The sequence below is a fragment of the Ptychodera flava genome, chromosome 1 (genome assembly GCF_041260155.1).
Source record: "Ptychodera flava strain L36383 chromosome 1, AS_Pfla_20210202, whole genome shotgun sequence".
NCBI lineage: Eukaryota > Metazoa > Hemichordata > Enteropneusta > Ptychoderidae > Ptychodera > Ptychodera flava.
Genome location: NC_091928.1, coordinates 12,900,327 through 12,923,249, shown reverse-complemented (window position 1 = coordinate 12,923,249; position 22,923 = coordinate 12,900,327). Strand labels below are relative to the sequence as shown.

General features: G+C 37.8%; 1 long non-coding RNA gene across 2 annotated transcripts in view; it reads right to left on the bottom strand.

Moving 5' to 3' along the window:
• LOC139130510 (uncharacterized) overlaps window positions 1-16,123 on the bottom strand; it is a 45,239-nt gene extending 29,116 nt beyond the window's left edge. Inside the window, exons 1-2 of one of the 2 annotated variants that reach the window (XR_011551886.1) lie at window positions 15,744-16,123; window positions 5,474-5,604 (exon numbers count right to left, since the gene is read on the bottom strand). This is a non-coding gene — a long non-coding RNA (uncharacterized lncRNA). Of the gene's footprint in view, window positions 1-5,473; window positions 5,605-14,459; window positions 14,658-15,743 lie in introns of those variants that run through there. The other variant, XR_011551884.1, reaches the window with a different exon arrangement.
• Window positions 16,124-22,923: the final 6,800 nt, after the last annotated feature.

The following is a 22,923-nucleotide window of genomic DNA, read 5'->3' as shown; positions in this document are numbered from 1 at the left end:
AGTAGATCTACATTTATTGACAGGACTATCCACATGCACGTTACAATCTATCCAACTATCTAATATTTTGAATGTACAGTCATGGTCCCTTATCTAAACTTATTGAAATAACTGTCTACATGCACACAACAATCACTCAACTATCCCATATTTTGAATGTGCAGTCATGGTCTCCCAACTACACTTATGAGATATAACTATCTACATACACACTATAATTTATCCAACTATCTTATATTTTGAATGTACAGTCATGGTCCCTCATCTACACTTATTGACATAACTGTCTACATGCACACAACAATCACTCCACTATCCAATATTTTGAATGTGCAGTCATGGTCTCTCATCTACACTTATTGACATAACCATCTACATGCACACAACAATCACTCCACTATCCAATATTTTGAATGTGCAGTCATGGTCTCTCATCTACACTTATTGACATAACTATCTACATGCACCCAACAATCACTCTATAATCCAATAGTTTGAATGTGCAGTCATGGTCTCTCCATCTACACTTATTGACATAATTATCCACCTACACACGACAATCACTCCAACTATCCCATAGTTAGAATGTGCAGTCATGGTCTCTCATCTACACTTATTGACATAACTATCCACATACTGGCTACAATCTATCCAACTATCGAATATTTTGAATGTACAGTCACGGTCTCTCATCTAGTAGATCTACATTTATTGACAGGACTATCCACATGCACGTTACAATCTATCCAACTATCTAATATTTTGAATGTACAGTCATGGTCCCTTATCTAAACTTATTGAAATAACTGTCTACATGCCACAACAATCACTCCACTATCCCATATTTTGAATGTGCAGTCATGGTCTCCCAACTACACTTATGAGATATAACTATCTACATACACACTATAATTTATCCAACTATCTTATATTTTGAATGTACAGTCATGGTCCCTCATCTACACTTATTGACATAACTGTCTACATGCACCCAACAATCACTCCACTATCCCATATTTTGAATGAACAGTCATGGTCTCTCATCTACACTTATTAAATAACTATCTACATGCACACGACAATCACTCCACTATCCTATATTTTGAATTTACAGTCATGGTCTCTCACCTACACTTATTGACATAACTATCTACATACACACTACAATCTATCCAACTATCTAATATTTTGAAAGTACAGTCATGGTCTCTCATCTACACTTAATGACATAACTATCTACATGCACACTACAATCACTCAACCATCCCATACTTTGAATGTGCAGTCATGGTCTCTCAACTACACTTATGAGACATAGCTATCTACATACACACTATAATCTATCCAACTATCTAATATTTTGAATGTGCAGTCATGGTCCCTCATCTACACTTATTGACATAACTGTCTACATGCACACAACAATCACTCCACTATCCCATATTTTGAATGAACAGTCATGGTTTCTCATCTACACTAATTAAATAACTATCTACATGCACACGACAATCACTCCACTATCCCATATTTTGAATTTACAGTCATGGTCTCTCATCTACACTTATTGATACAACTATCTACATACACACTATAATCTATCCAACTATCTAATATTTTGAAAGTACAGTCATGGTCCCTTATCTAAACTTATTGACATAACTGTCTACATCACACAACAATCAGACTATACCATATTTTGAATGTACAGTCATTGTCTCTCATCTACACTTATTAAATAACTATCTACATGCACACTACAATCATTCCACTATCAGATATTTTGCATGTGCTGATATGCACTCATCTACACTTATGAAATAACTATCCACCTACATACTACAATCTTTCCACTATCCCATATTTTGAATGTACAGTCATGGTCTCTCATCTACAATTATTGAAAAAACTATATACATACACACTACCGGTACATCACTCCAACAATCCCATATTTTGTATGTACAGTCATGGTCTCTCATCTACACTTATTGACACAACTATCTACACCTACACAACAATCACTCCACTATCCCATATTTTGAATGTACAGTAATGGTCTCTCATCTACACTTATTGACATAACTATCTACATGCATACAACAATCACTCCATAATCCAATATTTTGAATGTGCAGTCATGGTCTCTCCATCTACACTTATTGACATAATTATCCACCTACACACGACAATCACTCCAACTACCCCATAGTTTGAATGTGCAGTCATGGTCCCTCATCTACACTTATTGACATAACTATCCACATACTGGCTACAATCTATCCAACTATCTAATATTTTGAATGTACAGTCACAGTCTCTCATCTAGTAGATCTACACTTATTGACATGACTATCCACATGCACGTTACAATCTATCCAATTATCTAATATTTTGAATGTACAGTCATGGTCTCTCATCTACAATTATTGACAAAACTATATACATACACACTACCGGTACATCACTCCAACGTTCCCATATTTTGTATGTACAGTCATGGTCTCTCATCTACACTTATTGACACAACTATCTACATCTTCACAACAATCACTCCACTATCCCATATTTTGAATGTTCAGTAATGGTCTCTCAACTACACTTATTGACACAACTATCTTCATGCACTAAACAATCACTTCACTATCCATATTTTAAATGTACAGTATCTACACTTATTGACATAACTATCTACATGCACACAACAATCACTCCACTATCTAATATTTTGAATGTACAGTCATGGTCTCTCATCTACACTTATTGACACAACAATCATCCCACTATCCAATATTTTGAATGTGCAGTCATGGTCTCTCATCTACACTTATTGACATAACTATATTTTACGCACACAACAATCACTTCACTATCCCATTTTTAAATGTCAAGTAATGGTCTCTCAACTACACTTATGACACTATTACATGTACTACATGTACACAACAATCGCTCCATTATCCCATATTTTGAATGTACAGTCATGGTCTCTCATCTACACTTATTGACAATAACTATCCACATACTCATGACAATCACCCCAACTATACCATAGTTTGAATGTGCAGTCATGGTCCCTCATCTACACTCATTGACATAACTATCCATATACACGCTACAATCTATCCAACTAACTAATATTTGGAACATACAGTCATGGTCTCTCATCTACACTTATTGACATGACTATCCACATGCACGTTACAATCTATCCAACTATCTCATATTTTGAATGTACAGTCATGGTCCCTTATCTAAACTTATTGACATAACTGTCTACATGTACACAACAATCAATCTAACTATCCAATATTTAGAATGTACAGTCATGGTCTCTCATCTACACTTATTAAATAACTATCTATATGCACACTACAATCACTCCACTATCGGATATTTTGCATGTGCTGATATGGTCTCTCATCTACACTTATTGAAAGAACTATCCACATACACACTACAATCTCTCCACTATCCCATATTTTGAATGTACAGTCATGGTCTCTCATCTACACTTATTGACACAACTATCTACATGCACACAACAATCACTCCACTATCCCATATTTTGAATGTACAGTAATTGTCTCTCATCTAAACTTATTGAAATAACTATCTACATGCACACGACAATCTCTCCACTATCCCATATTTTGAATTTACAGTAATGGTCCCTAAACTACATTTATTGACAAAACTACAATCTCTCAACTATCCAATAATTTGAATGTACAGTAATGGTCTCTCAACTACATTTATTGACATAACTATCTGCATGCACACAACAATCACTCCACTATCCCATTTTTAAATGTACAGTAATGGTCTCTCCATCTACACTTATGAGACATAACTATCAACCTGCACACAACAATCACTCCACTATCCCATATTTTGAATGTACAGTAATGGTCTCTCATCTACACTTATCGACATAACTATCTACATGCACACAACAATCACTCCACTATCCCATATTTTGAATGTACAGTCATGGTCTCTCATCTACACTTATTGACATGACTATCCACATGCACACGACAATCACTCCACTATCCCATATTTTGAATATGCAGTCATGGTCTCTCATATATGCACTTATTGACACAACTATCTAAATGAACACTACAATCTCTCCAGCTGTCCTGTATTTTGAATGTGCAGTCATGGTTATAGGATATCAACTCAAGCCTACACAAATCTGACCATCTGTAAACTGTTTATTGTGTGAGTAAAATGTGTGTATCGACATAGAACATCACACCAGGCCTACACAAATGTAATTTTCTAGATACATGTTTACTGTGTGAATCAAGATGTGTGTCCACATAGGACATCACACCTGGCTAACACAAAGGAATGCGTACATGTTTACAGTGCGAGTCAAAATGTGTGACCACAAAGGACATCACACCAGGCCTACACACAAATGTAGTTATATCTATATGTTTATAATGTTAGTAAAGGGGTGTCCACATAGGAAGTCACACCACGCCTACACAACATCAATTATGGTAACTGTGTAATCAAGATGTGTGTCTACATAGGAAATCACACCTAGCCTACAACATTAACTATTTTTACATGTTTATTAATTGTGTGAGTCAAGATGTGTGTCCACATAGGACATCACACCTGGCCTACACAGCATTATATTAAGTATCTATACATGTTTATTATGTGAGTAAAGATGTGTTTCAACATAGGACGTCACACCTGGCCTACACAATATTATTTATTATCTGTACATGTATACTGTGTTATCAAGATGTGTATCCACATAGGACATCACACCTGGCCTACACAAATCTAATTTAATCTCTACATGTTTAATGTGAGGGTCAAGATGTGTGGCCACACAGGACATCACACTTAACCTTCACAACATTAATTATCTTTCATGTTTATTGTGTAATCAAGATGTGTGTCCACATTGGACATCACACCTGGCCTACACAATATTATTAATTATCTGAACATGTATACTGTGTAATCAAGATGTGTATCCACATAGGACATCACACCTGGCCTACGCAAATCTAATTTAATCTCTACATGTTTAATGTGGGGGTCAAAATGTGTGTCCACATAGGACATCACACCAGGCCTACACAAATCTCATTATCTCTATATGCTGTGTAAGTCAAGATGTGTGTGACCATACAGTACTGAACATCACACCAGGCCTACATACATATTCAATTAACCCTAAACCCTACATGGTGTTTTTATACATATAACTGTTAGTTGTTTAATTATATGAGGAAACTCCAGGATAGAAATATTATTTATGTGTCGCTGTAGTTGTCACTACTATTATTCACAACAATGACATAAAATTATACCTTTTAACAAACATGTGTTATTCAAAAAATTTTGATCTAACTAAATCATGCGAGTTTTTTTAAGATATCACTTTACCTTCATTTCATTGTACTCATTAATTAACACAATCAAATTAAACATTTATACATACCTTAATTCTGAACGGAGTATCGGGATGACAAATTGTAATAACCGGATGATAACTACACTGGATTCAGACAAGGAGACATCATCCAATACAGTGTCTACACTGTCAACCTGCACAGGAAGGTTGCGAATAGCCTTCCCGAGAAAAAAGCAAAATCAGTGAGAAAGTACTGGCCTAAGTGGGTAGCTGAATTAGCGTGGTTGGAAAAACAGAAACTGAATAGACTACAACATACACAGAATTATTCAAATTCACAACACATGTAATTCTATCAGATGTGAGATTGTCCAAATGAAGTTTCTGGTGACTGTAATTATCCCCATCCATATCGGGGAGATATCTCAGGTAAATATACAGCATTCATCACAACAATACTTCTCTATTAAACTTTGTACATTATTGGAGCCCTGGATGATATCATTCTATTCAGATTCTTCCAAAAAGGCTAGTGTGGTGCTTACATTTTGTCAGAGAATCCAAGGAAACCAACTTATAACTCACATTGTTTCTGTACCCAGAAAACTGCACATTGGTGAACGGTCAGACACAGTGCTATTTTTTTGGCAAAAGAAATGCCTTTCAGCCATGAAACAGATTTACAGCCACAGTAGCTATAACTTTTGGTGATTTTCAGCATTTTTGTTCTGTATACCGGTATTTACTGAACTAGTTTATTGTTAAACGTATAAATCATGTAGAAATGTCCACTATATAGCTTATCAGCACAGCTCATATGTGTATAATGAACATTGTTATTGATAAATAAATTTTAGTCCGGACTAAAATTAAAATGTAAACAGTAACAATGCATTCTACACACATACACTTTGAATTCACAAGCTGAACACTGTGTATTTGTATATCTTTTGTTTGCATTGAGGGTCCGCTTAATACACATTACAGTTAATAGGACCTGTGTCTTTAGTTTTTTTCCTTTGGCATTTGGTCATTGAACTGTCACAAGGTCTTCAGTGTTTTTACCTGCAAGATTATATAATGGTTTAGACCTGTGACATGCTCAATGGAGCCATTTTTCCCATGATTCAATTTTACAGGACGTTTAAGAAGCCCAGCAAAAGCATTCGTTTTTTATGATTTTACGGAAACCCTATGATTCAAAGTTGGTGGAAATGACTGTATTGGGTAACAGCCTCCCCTAGAGGACATTTAAAAATACCGCCAATAAGACGGTGTCACTCCCATATGATCAGAGTTGTTGTATAATAACTGTGGCACTGGGTCACATAGCCCATGGTGAACTGCATTAAAAATCAGTCAATAGGATTCAGAGATGTTTGCTCAAAATGGGAGAAAATGACCCAAAAATACAATCACACAAATTTACTTCAATTTGAAACAAAGCATATCTAAACCAAGGAGTTTTGAGTATTTACATTTCTTGATGGATTTCACAGAAATATTCTTCCAAAAATAAACTTCAAGTTAGAAGGAGCCACGTTGGCCCAGGAGGCACCCTCTTTGTCCAATGTAAACATCCCCCTATTTTCTGGCTCATGAATATTAATTAGGCCACACTTGTCGTGCAGCGGAAGCAAAACGACTCCGATTGTTGTGAGTGTTTATAATTATTGAAGCCAGGTATGTATATTTACATTGATACTTCAAAGAGTTTGTTAACTACATGTACTTTCCCTTGACAAATCTGGCAATATTCGATTCGGCAGGTTGCCAAATGTCACTATTTCTCACTGCTATTGCCGGTTACCAGGCAAGCGCTAACTTCATAGCAACAACCACCTTCCCAAGAAAACCGTTTAAAATTGATAGTTTTATGCCATGATTCAAAATTTTAAAATCATACGATTGTTGTTTGATAATTTCTGATCCTTACAACTATAATTTCAATCACTATTGATAACTTTTGTTGAAATCAAGTCAGGCTGAAATTTCCGTTTTCGCCGTGCAGTCAATGAATATTGCTACCCCATTGACGGCTATGGCAGATTACACATCGATTTCACCAACTGTAGAAAAGATGGTTGTTTTTATAACGCGAGTGCCGAATTCAAAATTCTGAAACCAACAGTTGTTTTAAATTCCCAAATGAACTCAAGGACACTAAAATTTCGCCATTAAATAGAGAAATAAAAAAACTTAACCTGAAAGAATTTTCATATCTTGATTACTGTGCTCGCGTCGAAATGGCCACGCGTATATGCGCTTACAGACCTGCATGCATACGCGTGTCGCCGTGTGTCCCTGGGAAATATACTATGTTAATGGCAGCGATTATGGATAATGACATACCGGTATGTGCAGGGACTCTTTTTCCGGCAAACACCTCGCATTTGATCGATGAACTATGTATGTATGTATGTATGTATGTATGTATGTATGTATGTATACATGTATGTATGTATGTATGTATGTATGTATGTATGTATGTATATGTATGGTATGTTAGCTGTGCATGGCAGGGCTGTGTGTTACCAGCATTATACGACCTCCGACCACAGGCTATGGTGGGAGGCCACATAACGCCGGTAACACACAGCCCTGCCATGCAGAGCTACTATGTATGTACCAGGGGTATGTATGTATGTATGTATGTATGTATGTATGTATGTAAGCTGTGCATGGCAGGGCTGTGTGTTACAGGCGTTATACGGCCTCCCACCACAGGCTGTGGTGGGAGGCACATAATGCCGGTAACACACAGCCCTACCATGCACAACTAAATGTATGTATGTATGTATGTATGTATGTATGTATGTATGTATGTTAGCTGTGCATGGCAGGGCTGTGTGTTACCAGCGTTATACGGCCTCCCACCACAGGCTGTGGTGGGATGCGATGTATGTATGTATGTATGTATGTATGTATGTATGTATGTATGCATGCATGTGTATGTATGTATATATGTATGTATGTATGTATGTATGTATGTATATGTTTGTATGTATGTATGTATGTATGTATGTGTGTGTATGTGTGTATGTATGTATGTGTATGTATGTATGTATGTATGTGTGTATGTATGTATGTATGTATGTATGTATGTATGTATGTATGTGTATGTATGTTAGCTGTGCATGGCAGGGCTGTGTGTTACCGGCGTTATACCGGTACGGCCTCCCACCACAGGCTGTGGTGGGAGGCCACATAATGCCGGTAACACACAGCCCTGCTATGCAGAGCTAGTATGTATGTATGTATGTATGTATGTATGTGTGTATGTATGTATGTATGTATGTATGTATGTTAGCTGTGCATGGCAGGGCTGTGTGTTACCGTCGTTATACGGCCTCCCACCACAGGCTGTGGTGGGAGGCCACATAACGCTGGTAACACAGTGAGCCCTGCCATGCAGAGCTAGTATGTATGTATGTATGTATGTATGTATGTATGTATGTATGTATGTATGTATGTATGCTGTGCATGGCAGGGCTGTGTGTTACCGTCGTTATGTCTCATCCCACCACAGCCTCTGGTGGGAGGCCGTATAATGCGGTAACACACAGCCCTGCCATGCAGACATTAGTGGACGTTTCCATCTAAAAACAATGCATATTCAATGCACATTCACCACTTGAAATAGGGGTTTGAAGGGGTATGGAGCTCCTAATTAAAGTTATTTGCCATCTCGTAAGCTGTTTGCAATATGTGATTAGAGATAGCAATTAAGTGGGTGTACAGGGCAGACATCTTTGCCTTACACACTTCACTCATACAGATAATCGTTCGCCTTGAACTTCTTTGAACATTGTACCCTAATTTTCACAGAATAGGACCTATAAATATACTACACGCCATATTTTAGTTCAAATTAATAAAGTAGGAACAAATTCCGATGTCCTGAAATGATAATACTGTTGTCAAGGTTTACACGAGACTGAGTTTGTGCCGCTTCGCTGTACAATACCTTGCAATGGCATAAAGTAGTACCAGCGAAGCTATTGGTATCTGAAGTTGTTGACTAAGCGTTATGTAATGTCTGATTATATCTGATATAACTACTGTAGATTGCATATTATCAGTGCAGAAAGAGCTCAAAAAAGTGCACTGTTTTTTAGATGCAAGCGTCCCGTCATGAGCTAATATGTATGTACCGGGGGTATGTATGTATGTATGTATGTATGTAGTATGTATGTATGTATGTATATATGTTAGCTGTGCATGGCAGGGCTGTGTTACCGGTGTTATACGGCCTCCCACCACAGGCTGTGGTCACGGGGAGGCCACATAACGCCGGTAACACACAGCCCTGCCATGCAGAGCTAGTATGTATGTATGTATGCATGTATGTATGTATGTATGTTTGCTGTGCATGGCAGGGCTGTGTGTTACCGTCGTTATACGGCCTCCCACCACAGGCTGTGGTGGGAGGCCACATAACGCCGGTAACACACAGCCCTGCCATGCAGAGCCAGTATGTATGTATGTATGTATGTATGAATGTATACATGTTTGCTGTGCATGGCAGGGCTGTGTGTTACCGGCATTATACGGCCTCCCACCACAGGCTGACAGGCCACTATAATGCCGGTAACACACAGCCCTGCCATGCAGAGCTAGTATGTATGTATGTATGTATGTATGTATGTGTGTATGTATGTATGTATGCATGTATGTATGTATGTATGTACCGGTATGTATGTATGTATGTATGTATGTATGTAAGCTGTGCATGGCAGGGCTGTGTGTTACTTAGTCAGAAAACAGACAGGTTCAGGCAGGATCCCGAGGTAAGATATTCTCTCTCTCTCTCTCTCTCTCTCTCTCTCTCTCTCTCTCTCTCTCTCTCTCTCTCTCATGCACACACTGTATATATATATATATATATATATATATATATATATATATATATATATATAATATATATATATATATATATATATATAATATATATGTATACCCTTATATCCCGAGGTAAGATAATTCTCTCTCTCTCTCTCTCTCTCTCTCTCTCTCTCTCTCTCTCTCTCTCTCTCTCTCTCTCTCTCATGCACACACTGTATATATATATATATATATATATATATATATATATATATATATATATATATATATATATATAATATATATATATATATATATATATAATATATATAGTACAGTGCTTCATGCAAAAGCAGAAGGTTACAAAGGAAGTTCAATATGGGGTTGGGTCTTAATACAATGGAGGGAAGAGAAGCCAAGCATTTGCGCTTACTTGAATACAGTTGTAAATCAACACCCCAGAACAGATGGTCTCTCATATTCAGGCATGAATACGTACTACTGTATTGGCTACGCACACAAGACCCCTGTTCTGATAATTATAGGGGGGGGGGGTCATATGGGATTGAAAGCCATAGAGAATGCCAAATATATTCCAGACAGATATTATGATGACCCGAGTTACTGTTTTTGTGGCAATGAGAAGCAGTGTTCCTCTGAATCTTGTGAAATTTGCAGCAGCAAATTTATGGGGAAATTAAACGGTCTGCAGTGAGTGGGAAAATAAGTAAAATTCTGAAAATACATTGAAGTGATGAGCTTTGGATGCAAAATTGTGCATGCCTTCACAGTGTAAATTTGAATGGATATAATAGGTATACAAAGATGTTGATAAGTTTTGCCTATATAAGTTAGAAGCTAATTGTTAAACATTTTGTAGGATTATTAGAAAATCATAAACAGCTGAGAATGAAATTTTTAAACAGTTAAGTGTAAGATTGAATTCAGTTTTTGTCTGAGAATGATCTTTGTGCTTTGATAAATATATAAAAGAATTTCAATTTTTTAGAATTACGTGAGATCATAATTTAGTTTCACAATCACTGCTGAGCCTATATCCAAAGGTTTTTGAAGTAATGTAATTTTAATATTTTGGCCGCATTTTAATGGAATTGTAAAGTCTGAATTTGTAAAATTTAGTGTAAAAAAAATTTCTTCATGGGACTGCAAAAGTTCACTTCATTTGCTGAGTTGAACATTGCAGCAGAGCTTTCAAAGAGGTGATACTCGAATACATGTTTGACCAATGGTTAAGAAATAAATGCATGTAGTGTTTTTTATTGACAAGTTATCTTGTTAATATTTAGGATGCCTTTCATTCTGAAACCACCATTGTATGTAAGGAATATGGACTGTAATTTACTGTATGCCACAGTTAACTTTCAAGCAAAGTCATAAAGATCACAAACTTTGATGAAATATCAATTTTTTTTTATTTCTGTATGATTGAACATGTGCAGAAACATCTGCTGATTTCATGCTTTGAAAAAAGGCCAAAAAATGTGAACTCTTCACAGCTATGAAATGATTTCAAAACTTGAACAAGAACGTCAAACCTCAGCAGTTCAAAATTTCTCCAGGACATCTCACCATTCAAACATGTTGAGGAACCCCATGTTTGTTCCAACAGCCATAGTGGAAGTTGATCGTCGCTGTTTCTGATGTCTTCCTATACCGCACGATCATGGGCTTGTCATCGGTACAGATAACTTCCATACACTGAACCTTTACTGACCTCAGTAACAGCTGCTGATTTTCGTAGCGGGCTCCACGGCCAAGGATAGTTGACTTTGTTCAACCAGGTAAATTTCAGAGTTACTGTACACGGTGTTTCAGACTCTTCAATGCGCATTGAATTGCGGGTTGAATACAGCCGAATGAGCTCAAACACTTCTGCTGGGATATTTCTGTAAAGGTTCCCTTCCATGGATTCCGCATTGAGCAAGAGGGTTTCAATTTCTGGGTCACTGCTGATCGCCAATGTCTCATTTCACACTCAAATATTGGGTACACCTCTATCTGGCGGAGCTTTACCTTGTCAGCTGTGATTTTATCATGTTTCTTGATTGCAGGGTCAACATTGGCATCTAGTTCATCGAAAAGGCCATGTACCGGTAGGTCACAATGGAAATCGCCCTTGCTTCTCATAAGCTCAAACTTTGCGTTGCGTAGCTTACGCTTGACAGCTGTAGCGATGACTAACATGGGCGCTGCCATATTGATTTACAGTAACTACGGTAAATGACCTCAGTCATGACCCCAATATAGGTATACCGCGCTCCACGAAGCATTGGACAAAACAGGGCGCTGCTGGGCCGCAGTGAACATACCGGTATACTTCATCTCTTGTATAAACACAGATGGCTGTGTGCTATCTATCAGCTGAGCTCTATAAACTGTCAATTTCAATGTCAATACCCCTTTCAACAACAGACTTTGTGAAACCAATATTTTAAAGCCATCAATTGGACCTCTTGTATTATAGCAATCATGGTGATGTTAAAAAAGATTTTGCAAAAGACAATGCAGGGGTTTCACTAAGTTTTGAAACAGGGGGCCATATGAAAATTACAGGGGCCAAGCCATACCAACCAGCAAACATGTGGATGTTTGGTACGTACCCCCACCCCTCACCCACCAATACACGGTTCCAAATTAGCTTTTTACAAACTGGACAAAACAGTTCATCAACCACAAACGGTAAGTTACAAGTTTTATTTCAAGCATTGCTTACAGAAATATGTCATTATGATCATCTACAAACAGGGTTCGAAATTTATTTTTTGTTTGGTGGTCAAGTTTGACCACCAGATTCAAATTTTGGTGGTCAATTGCAAAATTCTGGTGGTCAAAAATAATTGTCATTGTCAGAGTGTAATTCTTGTGGAGGTCAGGGTCCATAGGGGTGAATAGTGGGCTGACATCTTGTTCTGGAACCATTCCACTATGCTGCTACTCGTGTTACGTTGGTCTATGTTGGATGCCCAGTAAAATCCACTAGAAAAATTTTCAGTATTTTCACAACTTGAAATGAGTGCATGAGTGACTGACTGACTGTAAGTTTTGACAGAATTACAAACTGAGTAATCAAGAAATGACAATTACTGCTGATAACATGACAATTATTGCATTTTTTGAACTTATGAAGTTTTGTCAGAGTTTTGTACAATGAGATGTTATGCAACATTTGCAGACTTAATCACAATAATCATAGCAGTAAACAGTAAAACAAAGAGAGACATTGTCTATCCAAAGGAACGCCTCACTTGGGTAGATTGGAGTGGGGTTGAAGGACTGACATTAAACCAAAGTGGAGGGACTGTGATTGAACAGACAAGATGTGTACTACTAGATAACTGCTATATCTATCTCTGAGGATAATATATTGTTTCTGGATACTCCTAGCAATAAACTGTGAGAGGAATGTAAGACTTACAGCTTTGCAGCACTAGTGTGACCTCCGAAAACTTGGTGTCAACATTGATGCAGTTTTCCTCTATGGTTCACCACTGAAAATAGTCATTTCAAGTGATTGTTGGTAGAACAGAATGAAAATTTCTATGAATTTTGACTTTGACCCTAGTACACTAGCCCTCAGTCGCTCCGCATTTCTACTTTATTTACATTTTTCAAAGGATCAGGGACCAACATTAGACAGCCTGGATCTACTTTAAAATCATCAACGGCAGCTGTTGTAAAAAAGTGTTCGTTTTATGAAAGTGTTCGTTTTTTGGAAACCACACTCAAAAATGCATCGTCTTCAACACAAAAAGCATACAAGATATGAATTTAGAGATGTATTGGAAGCCATCGATACGGGGGTTTTTGAATGAATTATTGCGGCTTTTGGTGCAGGAAAGCAGTCTTCGAACTTTAGTGATAGGTGCAGGCTATAGCAGCCATGGCCGGTTTATTCCATTTCCGGACTTCCTGCATTGCCGTGTATGACGACTGTGCTACAGCCAACCGCTAAACGTCACAGTCTGCTGAAGTTTACACCTTCATTTATTCAGTTTTGAAATTTATATGCCCACGGAGTTAAGGCAAGTCAAACATAAAGAAAATCATTAAAATCCGAGAGCGAACGTCGACCACCAATGCCAAGGTGTTGTTTACATTTTACAACCCGAGGCTGGTGGATCGCTGTAGGGGCGAATGCTGATGCATTCAGAAGAAACATTTCCTGATAAATATTCATAAAACGCCGCATAAGTATCAATATGATCTGAGAAATTGCCATAAACTGTACCTTTCGTCATCAACCCGTCTGTATTTCTCCATTTCGACCCAATGAATCACTTCACTCACATCTCATGGCCAACGCAATGTTGCGTTATGGCACAAGCTCAATGACCTCTAACCTCCAACCAGCTGTGTACGTTGTATTGACGTTTTCCATGCACAGGCGCTCCTTAGCTGGGTCGTCTGCTAAGTAGATCGATTTTCGGATCGATCTATTGATCCCGTAGTCGATATGCCCGCCACTGCAACCTAATTAGGTTAACCTATTTAGGTTGCAGTGGCGGGCATATCGACTACGGGATCAATAGATCGATCCGAAAATCGATCTACTTGGCAGACGACCCAGCTAAGGAGCGCCTGTGATTCCGTGCGGTACTATCGGTACCTACATCTTCAAGCTTAGCGAGGCATTGCGCGATCGACAAATGCGAACGAATGAACACAAAATTTTCGTTGAAAACACCCCAAAAGTGTTGAAAAACAAGTAATTCAGCATTAAGGATACAGATCATTGTAAACTTTTGGCAACATGCTGTTTGTTACTAGCTATTCATTTCTGTAGGAAGCACAACAATTACACGATTTTCAGGTAATAACAGGCGGCCGTATGACCGGTGGCCGGCTTTTAACGAAACCCCTGTAAATACTGTTCAACTTTAGTTTCAAAATCTGTTGAGTTGTACAGTGTATTGCATAGAAATAAATGTGATTTAGTCCAACATGGTAATTGCTTAAGTCAGAGTATACATCGACCACATACAAATCGGCATTTGTCTGCAAATTTAGACAAAACACTCAGACTGTACTGGCAATATGACAATGTTGAAAACTGGGCTTGGTGTCTATCGAAACCGACGACATTAACACTGCAAGCAAGCATATAAAATGCTTGCAACTCCTGCATCAAGTTGAGACATAGCCGCAGAATGAACCGAAGCAAAGTTGTCTGCATTTTGATGCAAAGTGCCAATGTCGCGCGCATTGTCCTATATTTAGAAGCTAGTTCTGTCACAGAACTGTGCTCAAATGATGACCATGCAACATCGAGCAGTTCCTCGTATATAGACATACACATCAGGTATCAAACTTTGCTATAACGGACAAAAATGAGATAAACTCAGTTATTTTTCTGACAAAATTGTTCACCGAAATTGTACCCCTACTAAACTTGATCGCGCTGGTCAGGAGTCATCGATCGCTGGTTGAGAGCTGGTGGCACATATTTAATTAAAAAAGCAAAATCGGCGAAATTTACAACATTAGTTCAAGTAAATATGATGGTTGTACTAACCTGTAACGAAAGAAGCTCTTTGGACCTACGACGTGTCCAACAAGCACACCACACAGCGCAGGAGAGGCAGATCCCAGACGTGTCGAACTGTACGCTTGCAAGCAGTATAGCAATATGGCGGACGTATTGACATCACCGTTGTCGAATGGTGGCGCTCGTTCAGGCAAACTACGGGTGCGTAGATCCTGGCGAGGCACGCACCTCACACACAAAATTTCACACTCATTTTCCCGGTGCGTAGAAAAATGAGGCCAGTCGATAAAAACGTTAGTAAGCACTATTTAGGCAGTTCTTAGGCCATTGGAAGGCTAACATTATAAAGCCAGGGCTTTTGGCTTTATTACGCAAGTCTGGTCTCGATAAGTACGTGAATTCCTTACTACATGGCTCGATAGTACTAGTACACACACACACACACACACACACACACACAAAAAAACAAAAAAAAAAAAAAACAGCACACAGAGAAGAATGAAAAATGAAGAACAGGCGTAATGTGGAGGTAAATATTGATTTCCTATCGATAAGGACTTATGTGTCCATTATTGCAGATGATCTGTCTTTGGAGACTTGTTGCAGTAATTTACAATCATCTCATATTTATAGCAAAACAATTTGAATACAGTACTCAGTAAGAAACTCTCATTAGCTCTCTGGGCTGCTACATGTTAAATACAACTGCCATCGAAAGTGTGAAATTGCTCTGGAAAAAGACATGTTTTAGAAATAGTTGTAAATTGATTAAAATACTAGCAGCGAGAACTGCACTGTTGTGTGAAATGTTTTCTTGATGTGAAAAACTAATTATTTTTGTGTCGACTACATTTTCTTGACTACACAAAGCAAGCTTAAACACCTACTGTATAATTTGCCATCACAGATTCAATACAATGTAAAATGGAGTATAAGTGTTTAAGTTTGAATTCTTGCCTGGACTGTATTTCCTTATCAACGATAATAGTGAGGTCATGTACAGGCTTAGTTGGCCAGCTCCACACTGTGCATCTCAACATGCTAGGGGAGACAAAATTGTAGTAGATATAAAAATAAAAAAATATATGAATAAACATCATTAAAAGTTACAGCTCATCCTTTTATTGCACGTTGCCCGTTTGAGTGTTTTTACCTCCATTGCCACGCTTTGAACAGGCTTGTGGGGTTCTATAAAAGTCGACAATAAATATTTATGCGTACGCCACATGGAAGATCAGTAGAGGTAATTCTCTTCAGGCTGTGGAAGCAGAGTAATTGACAGCGAGCGTCGACAGGAGCAGATCGGATTCGAGCGTGATTTGTATTCACGCATGGGCAATGGGGAAACTTCTGTTCAGTGCAAATCATAAGTCAGTCATTCATGGATAATTTTAATGTTACAATAAAGGATGACCATAATAAGTTGCCTAGCTTATACTGGATACCAAAGCTCCACAAAACACCTTACAAAGCTAGGTTTATCGCAGGATCTTCAAAATGTTCAACTACAGAGTTATCGAAGATACTGACTTCTGTTCTTTGTACTGTTAAACGGGGACTTCAAGCATACTGTGATGTTGTCTTTTCTCGGAGTGGTATAAATCAAATGTGGATATTAAAAAATTCGAAGGAACTCTTGGAAAATTTGAAATCAAGATCTGTTTCAAAAATAACATCTATTAAAACTTTCGATTTTTCCACATTGTATACCACAATACCACATAATAAATTGAAAGAACGCTTGAAAAACATCATCAACCAAGCATTTTTCTACAAAAACGGTTCACGCCGTTACAAATATGTAGTATTAGGGTATAATTCTACATATTTTGTTAAAAATGCTACTAATGCTAAAGTGTTTTATACCGAGAAAGACATTATCAGTATGCTTGATTTCCTCATCGACAACATATTTGTAGAATTTGGAGGGCACATTTTTAACAGTGTATAGGAATTCCTATGGACACTAACTGTGCTCCCTTGCTTGCAGACTTATTTCTGTTCTCATATGAGGCAGAATTTATCCAGAACTTAATTAAACAGAAAAAGGTCTCTGTAGCTCGAACTTTCTATCTAACATATAGATACATAGACGATGTTATTTCTATGATAACTCTGAATTCAGTAAATATCTCGCTATGATTTATCCTCCAGAATTGGAGATTAAAGAAACTACAGAAACGGCCTTTTCTGCTTCATATCTGGACATTTTACTTGAATTTGACTCTAATGGTCACCTTTCTATAGCTATATGACAAGAGAGATGATTTCAACTTTAGTATCATCAATTTTCCACACCTCATAAGTAATATTCCACTCTCACCAGCTTATGGGGTATACATTTCCCATCTTATTCGATATGCTAGAGCATGCAGTTCATATGGTGATTTTGTAGAGAGACATGGCCATCTCTCTTACAAACTATTAAATCAAGGTTACACCAGAGCAAGATTTGTCTCTACATTCAAACGCTTTTTTGGCAGGTATCGCAAGCTGGTAGATAAATACAATATCTCACTTCGACAAATGATCACTGATGGCATCGGTGACATTGGGCCTTATTTAGTGACCACTACCTATCTGACTTATAGATTGATATATGGCGGGTGCCACATGTGGGGCAGGATGCGCTTACTATTTTCGAAACACCTGACATCACTTCTTGGTCTTCTGGCCAGAGGTCCATATATCTTTCTTTCATGAATGTGACTTTGTTTGTGTACCGTCAATTTACTGTCTGTTCTGTGCTGTTTTGTGTCTATATTTACAACTATTGTCTTCCGAATTCCGACCTACTGTCATTGGATTATGGATTGGTATGATTGCGATTATTATACACGCATCAACTTCCAAAGTTTTTAACTGACAGTTGTAAATGACATCGGATAAATTTGTTGTCTTTGTACTGTTCACTGTATACGAGAACATAACGTGCAGCATGTATAGCAGCACTTTGAAAGCCACATGCGACATGTAAATGACAAGCAAACAGTCTCCCGCAGGACCCTGGCTGAGGCATCGCTGTTGTGGGGAGAGGCGGGCTTTCAAATCTGATTGGCTGGACCCTAAGTAGCACCCCGCTATAGTATGGTGTTTATAGTCTTTTAGCTCCGTTTTCTCACATGGAGCCTATGCTGAAACGATGCCTGGCTGTAGTCAACGGTAATACAATTGCAAACCTTTTGGCAGTACATGTAAAACAAAACCCAAGAGACAAAACAAAACAAAAGAAAAACAACAACCCAGAAATGCCTTTTTATAAGGCCTGCCGAAATATATGTTAGTCGACTTTCTCCACAAACGACCGAAAATGATGTAACGTCACACCTTAAAAAGCTTGGCTTTTGTGTAAAAACTGTTCCGATACTAACCAAATATGAATCATATTAATCCTTTAAGGTGATTACGACTTCCGAACATTGCAAAAACATATTGACACCAAACGTCTGGCCGTCGGGTGTTATAGTGAGGAAATTCTATCCTGCTAGAAAGAATCAGCAACTTTCATGACTTTAAATATTACATCTTACAACTGTCGTGGAATGAAATCGTCTATTGAGACTAAAAAGGAACTGTGCAAAGATTGTGATATCTGTTGTCTTCAAGAACATTGGCTGACGCAATCGGAGCTTAACCTGTTATCACATATTAGTGACAATTTTTATGCAGTTGGTGAGACGTCGATGGATGATGAGGCAGGTATTCGGATTGGTCGTCCATATGGGGGAGTGGCCGTCATGTGGAGAAAATCCCTTGTTGATGTTAATGTTAAACGTTATGATGATAGCCGTATTATTGGCCTTGAAATTAAGCATTCCGGTGGTATTCTGACCATCATAAATGTATATGTGCCATTTCATAATAGAGATAATTACCACGAGTTTCTTGAATATCTGCAGAAAGTTCGCCACTGCATTGATAATGCTCAAACTAATAGTGTTATGGTCATTGGGGACTGGAATGCCGACATTAGAAGTAACTCTGAATTTGGTAAAGAAATTACTAGTTTTTGTACAGACAATAATTACATCTGTTCTGATATCAGTTTCCTTGATATAAACAATCACCACAATTTCACGTACTATGGTGAAGCCCATCACACTACATCATGGCTTGACCACTGCATTTCAACTCCTGCTGCACATTCATGTATTCGCGATGTTAATATTTTACATGATTATATCGGGTCAGACCACTTCCCTTTAAGTGTTGTATGATATCTTGATTCCCTTCAGAATTATGACTTTCAGTATTGTGCCCAAAATAGCTCAACTTTCAATAAGATCGACTGGTCTTGTATTGATAAAACTTCCGTACAGAATTATCATGATTTGTCAGAACATTATTTGAGAACTATCAGCTTCGATGCTGGAGCACTCTCTTGTCGTGATTGCACATGTAAACATTCCTCTCACTTGAATTCTATAAATAAGCTTTATGACAATATTGTTGATGCCCTAACATCTGCAGCGTCTCAGTGTATTTCATCAAAGCAAACACATTATATCAATAAGAATGTTCCGGGTTGGAATCACTATGTAAAGGAGTATCACTTAATTGCTCGGGATGCATTTATCTTGTGGAGGGATAATGGCAGTCCTCGCCATGGTCCAATTTTTGAAATAATGAGGAAAACCCGTGCCAAGTTTAAATATATTTTGAAGATTTGTAAGAAAAGTGAAAATCAAATGCGAACTGACGCCCTTGCTGAAAATCTCTCAAACAAAAATACTAAGCAATTTTGGAAAGGTGTCAGTGGTAAGAAGTCTTCACCATTGTCATCATCTGTGGGTGGTTGTAATGGTCATCAAAATATCGCTGGAATGTGGCGAGATCATTTTTCTGGTCTGTTGTCATCTGTTACTGATCATAGTAACGAATCCTATGTAAGGGCTGGAATTTCGAATGTTAACTTTATTGACAATATGACTGTTAGGCCCGATGAAATTTCCAACTGTATTGTTAGATTAGCCAATGGGAAAGCAGTAGGGCCAGATGGCCTTGCTGCTGAGCATATCAAATACGCACACAACTGTGTACACCCTTTGTTGTCACTTTTATTTACAGCTGTACATGTTCATGGACATTTACCGGCTGCTATGCTAGATACTACCTTGATACCAATTGTTAAAGATAAAACCGGTGATATAACTTGTGCTAAAAATTATCGCCCTATTGCCATAGCTACAGCCATTTCAAAGTTATACGAAATTTTACTACTTGATAGATGTAAGCAGTATCTTGGTACAAGCGATCATCAGTTTTGATTTAAAACTGGTCATTCGACTGACATGTGTATTTTTCGGTTAAAAGAAGTCATTGATTTCTATAATCGCAACAATAGTCCAGTCTTTATGTGCTCTTTAGATGCCACTAAAGCGTTTGATAGGGTCAATCATTGGACCCTATTTCGCAAGCTGATTGACAGACGTGTTCCTCTGTATATTGTGCGCGTTTTAGTACTTTGGTATCGCAAACAAGAATTTTGTGTCAAATGGGGTAACGCTATTTCTGAGAGTTTTACTGCAAATAATGGCGTTCGACAAGGGGGAATTTTATCGCCTCTTTTATTTAGTGTTTATATGGATAATTTGAGTGATTCGCTTTGTAAAAAACAAATTGGATGTCACCTTGCTGAGCAATGCGTTAATCATTTCCTTTATGCTGACGATATTGTCTTAATTTGTCCATCTGTGAAGGGTTTGAACAAACTCTTGGAAACAAGTCGTCATTATGCTATGTCTCACGACATTGTCTTTAATCCAAACAAATCCAAGTGTCTGTCTATTTTACCTAAACATTGCAAAATAACATGTATTCCACATGTATATTTGAACAATTCCACCCTTTCATTTGTGAGAAAACACTCATATCTTGGTATTGTTTTAAACCGTTTGGGTAACGACATAAACGACAACTGAAACGCTTTTATGCTAATGCGAACTTTCTAATCCGTAAGTTTACAATTGTTCATTTTCTGTCAAAATTCATTTATTTAAAGCGTACTGTTCAACCATGTACTGTGCACATTTGTGGAGTGTATTTACACAGAAATGTATTAACGATGTTCGAGTGTCATATAATAACGCTTTCAGAATCCTACTTGGTATTAAACATCGCTTAGGTATTTCTGAAACCTTCGTCAGCAACCATATTATGACCTTTAGTAGCAAACAACGCATGCTTCGTTCTAAATTCTATGTTAGATTGAATAAAAGCACAAATACCTTGATTAAAGCAGCTCTATCTGTCGATGTTGTAAGGCAAAGTGTCTTTTGGGCAAAGACTGTTTCAGATTATTTTTAATTCTGTATTTTTAAAAGCTCTTTTAGTGTTTTCATTTTTTTGTTTTGTATTGTCTCGTGATGCGGGCGTTAGCTGTTTATTGTCTTGTTTTTTCACATTTGAGCAAGTACTCGAAATAAAGATTGATTGAATTGTATTCTACATTTTCGAGCATATTCATTATATTCAACACCTATTACCTGGACATGAGGGCTATAGCGTCCATCTATTACCCAAAGAGCCGTGCGTTACCAGAAACACATCGCTATTCCCCCGAGGTCGTAGACCGAGGGGTATCTGGGTATAGCGTTGTTTTTCTGGTAATGCAGGGCCATCATGAAATCATAAAATACATAACATTACTGTAATGAAACCATTCATAGTATGATCCCTTATACCAATTTATATCTCCCCTCAGCCTCGCGTGCCCCTTTTAAACTCACTTCTAAAGTATGGCCTCATTTCTCATACTTTGTTATGTGTACAAAATCAGCAACTGTGATGTTTGCTTACCATTTTTAAATGCTGATACACAGACAAGCACAGAGAGACAGATATTTACATTGACAGACAGACAGACAGACAGAAAGACAGACAGACAGACAGAAAGATAGACAGATAGATAGATAGATAGATAGATAGATAGATAGATAGATAGATGTGAGATTGCAATGCTGAAACGTTAGATTAATATCGCTTGCTACTTAAATGAACATGCCGTGGTGAAATCAAATTGCTTCACTCGAGCTGTAACATCTCCGTTAAAAAATCTGTGCATTAATATGTTTCATGGTACAAGTCGTTTGTAAAAACGCTTTCTGTTACGACCATTTTACTGTGAACCCAGGTGGTGTTGGTCAAGATGTCACTTCCGGTTTAGCACTCGTCTCCTGCGTAGAACATGGCTGACCATACAACTATT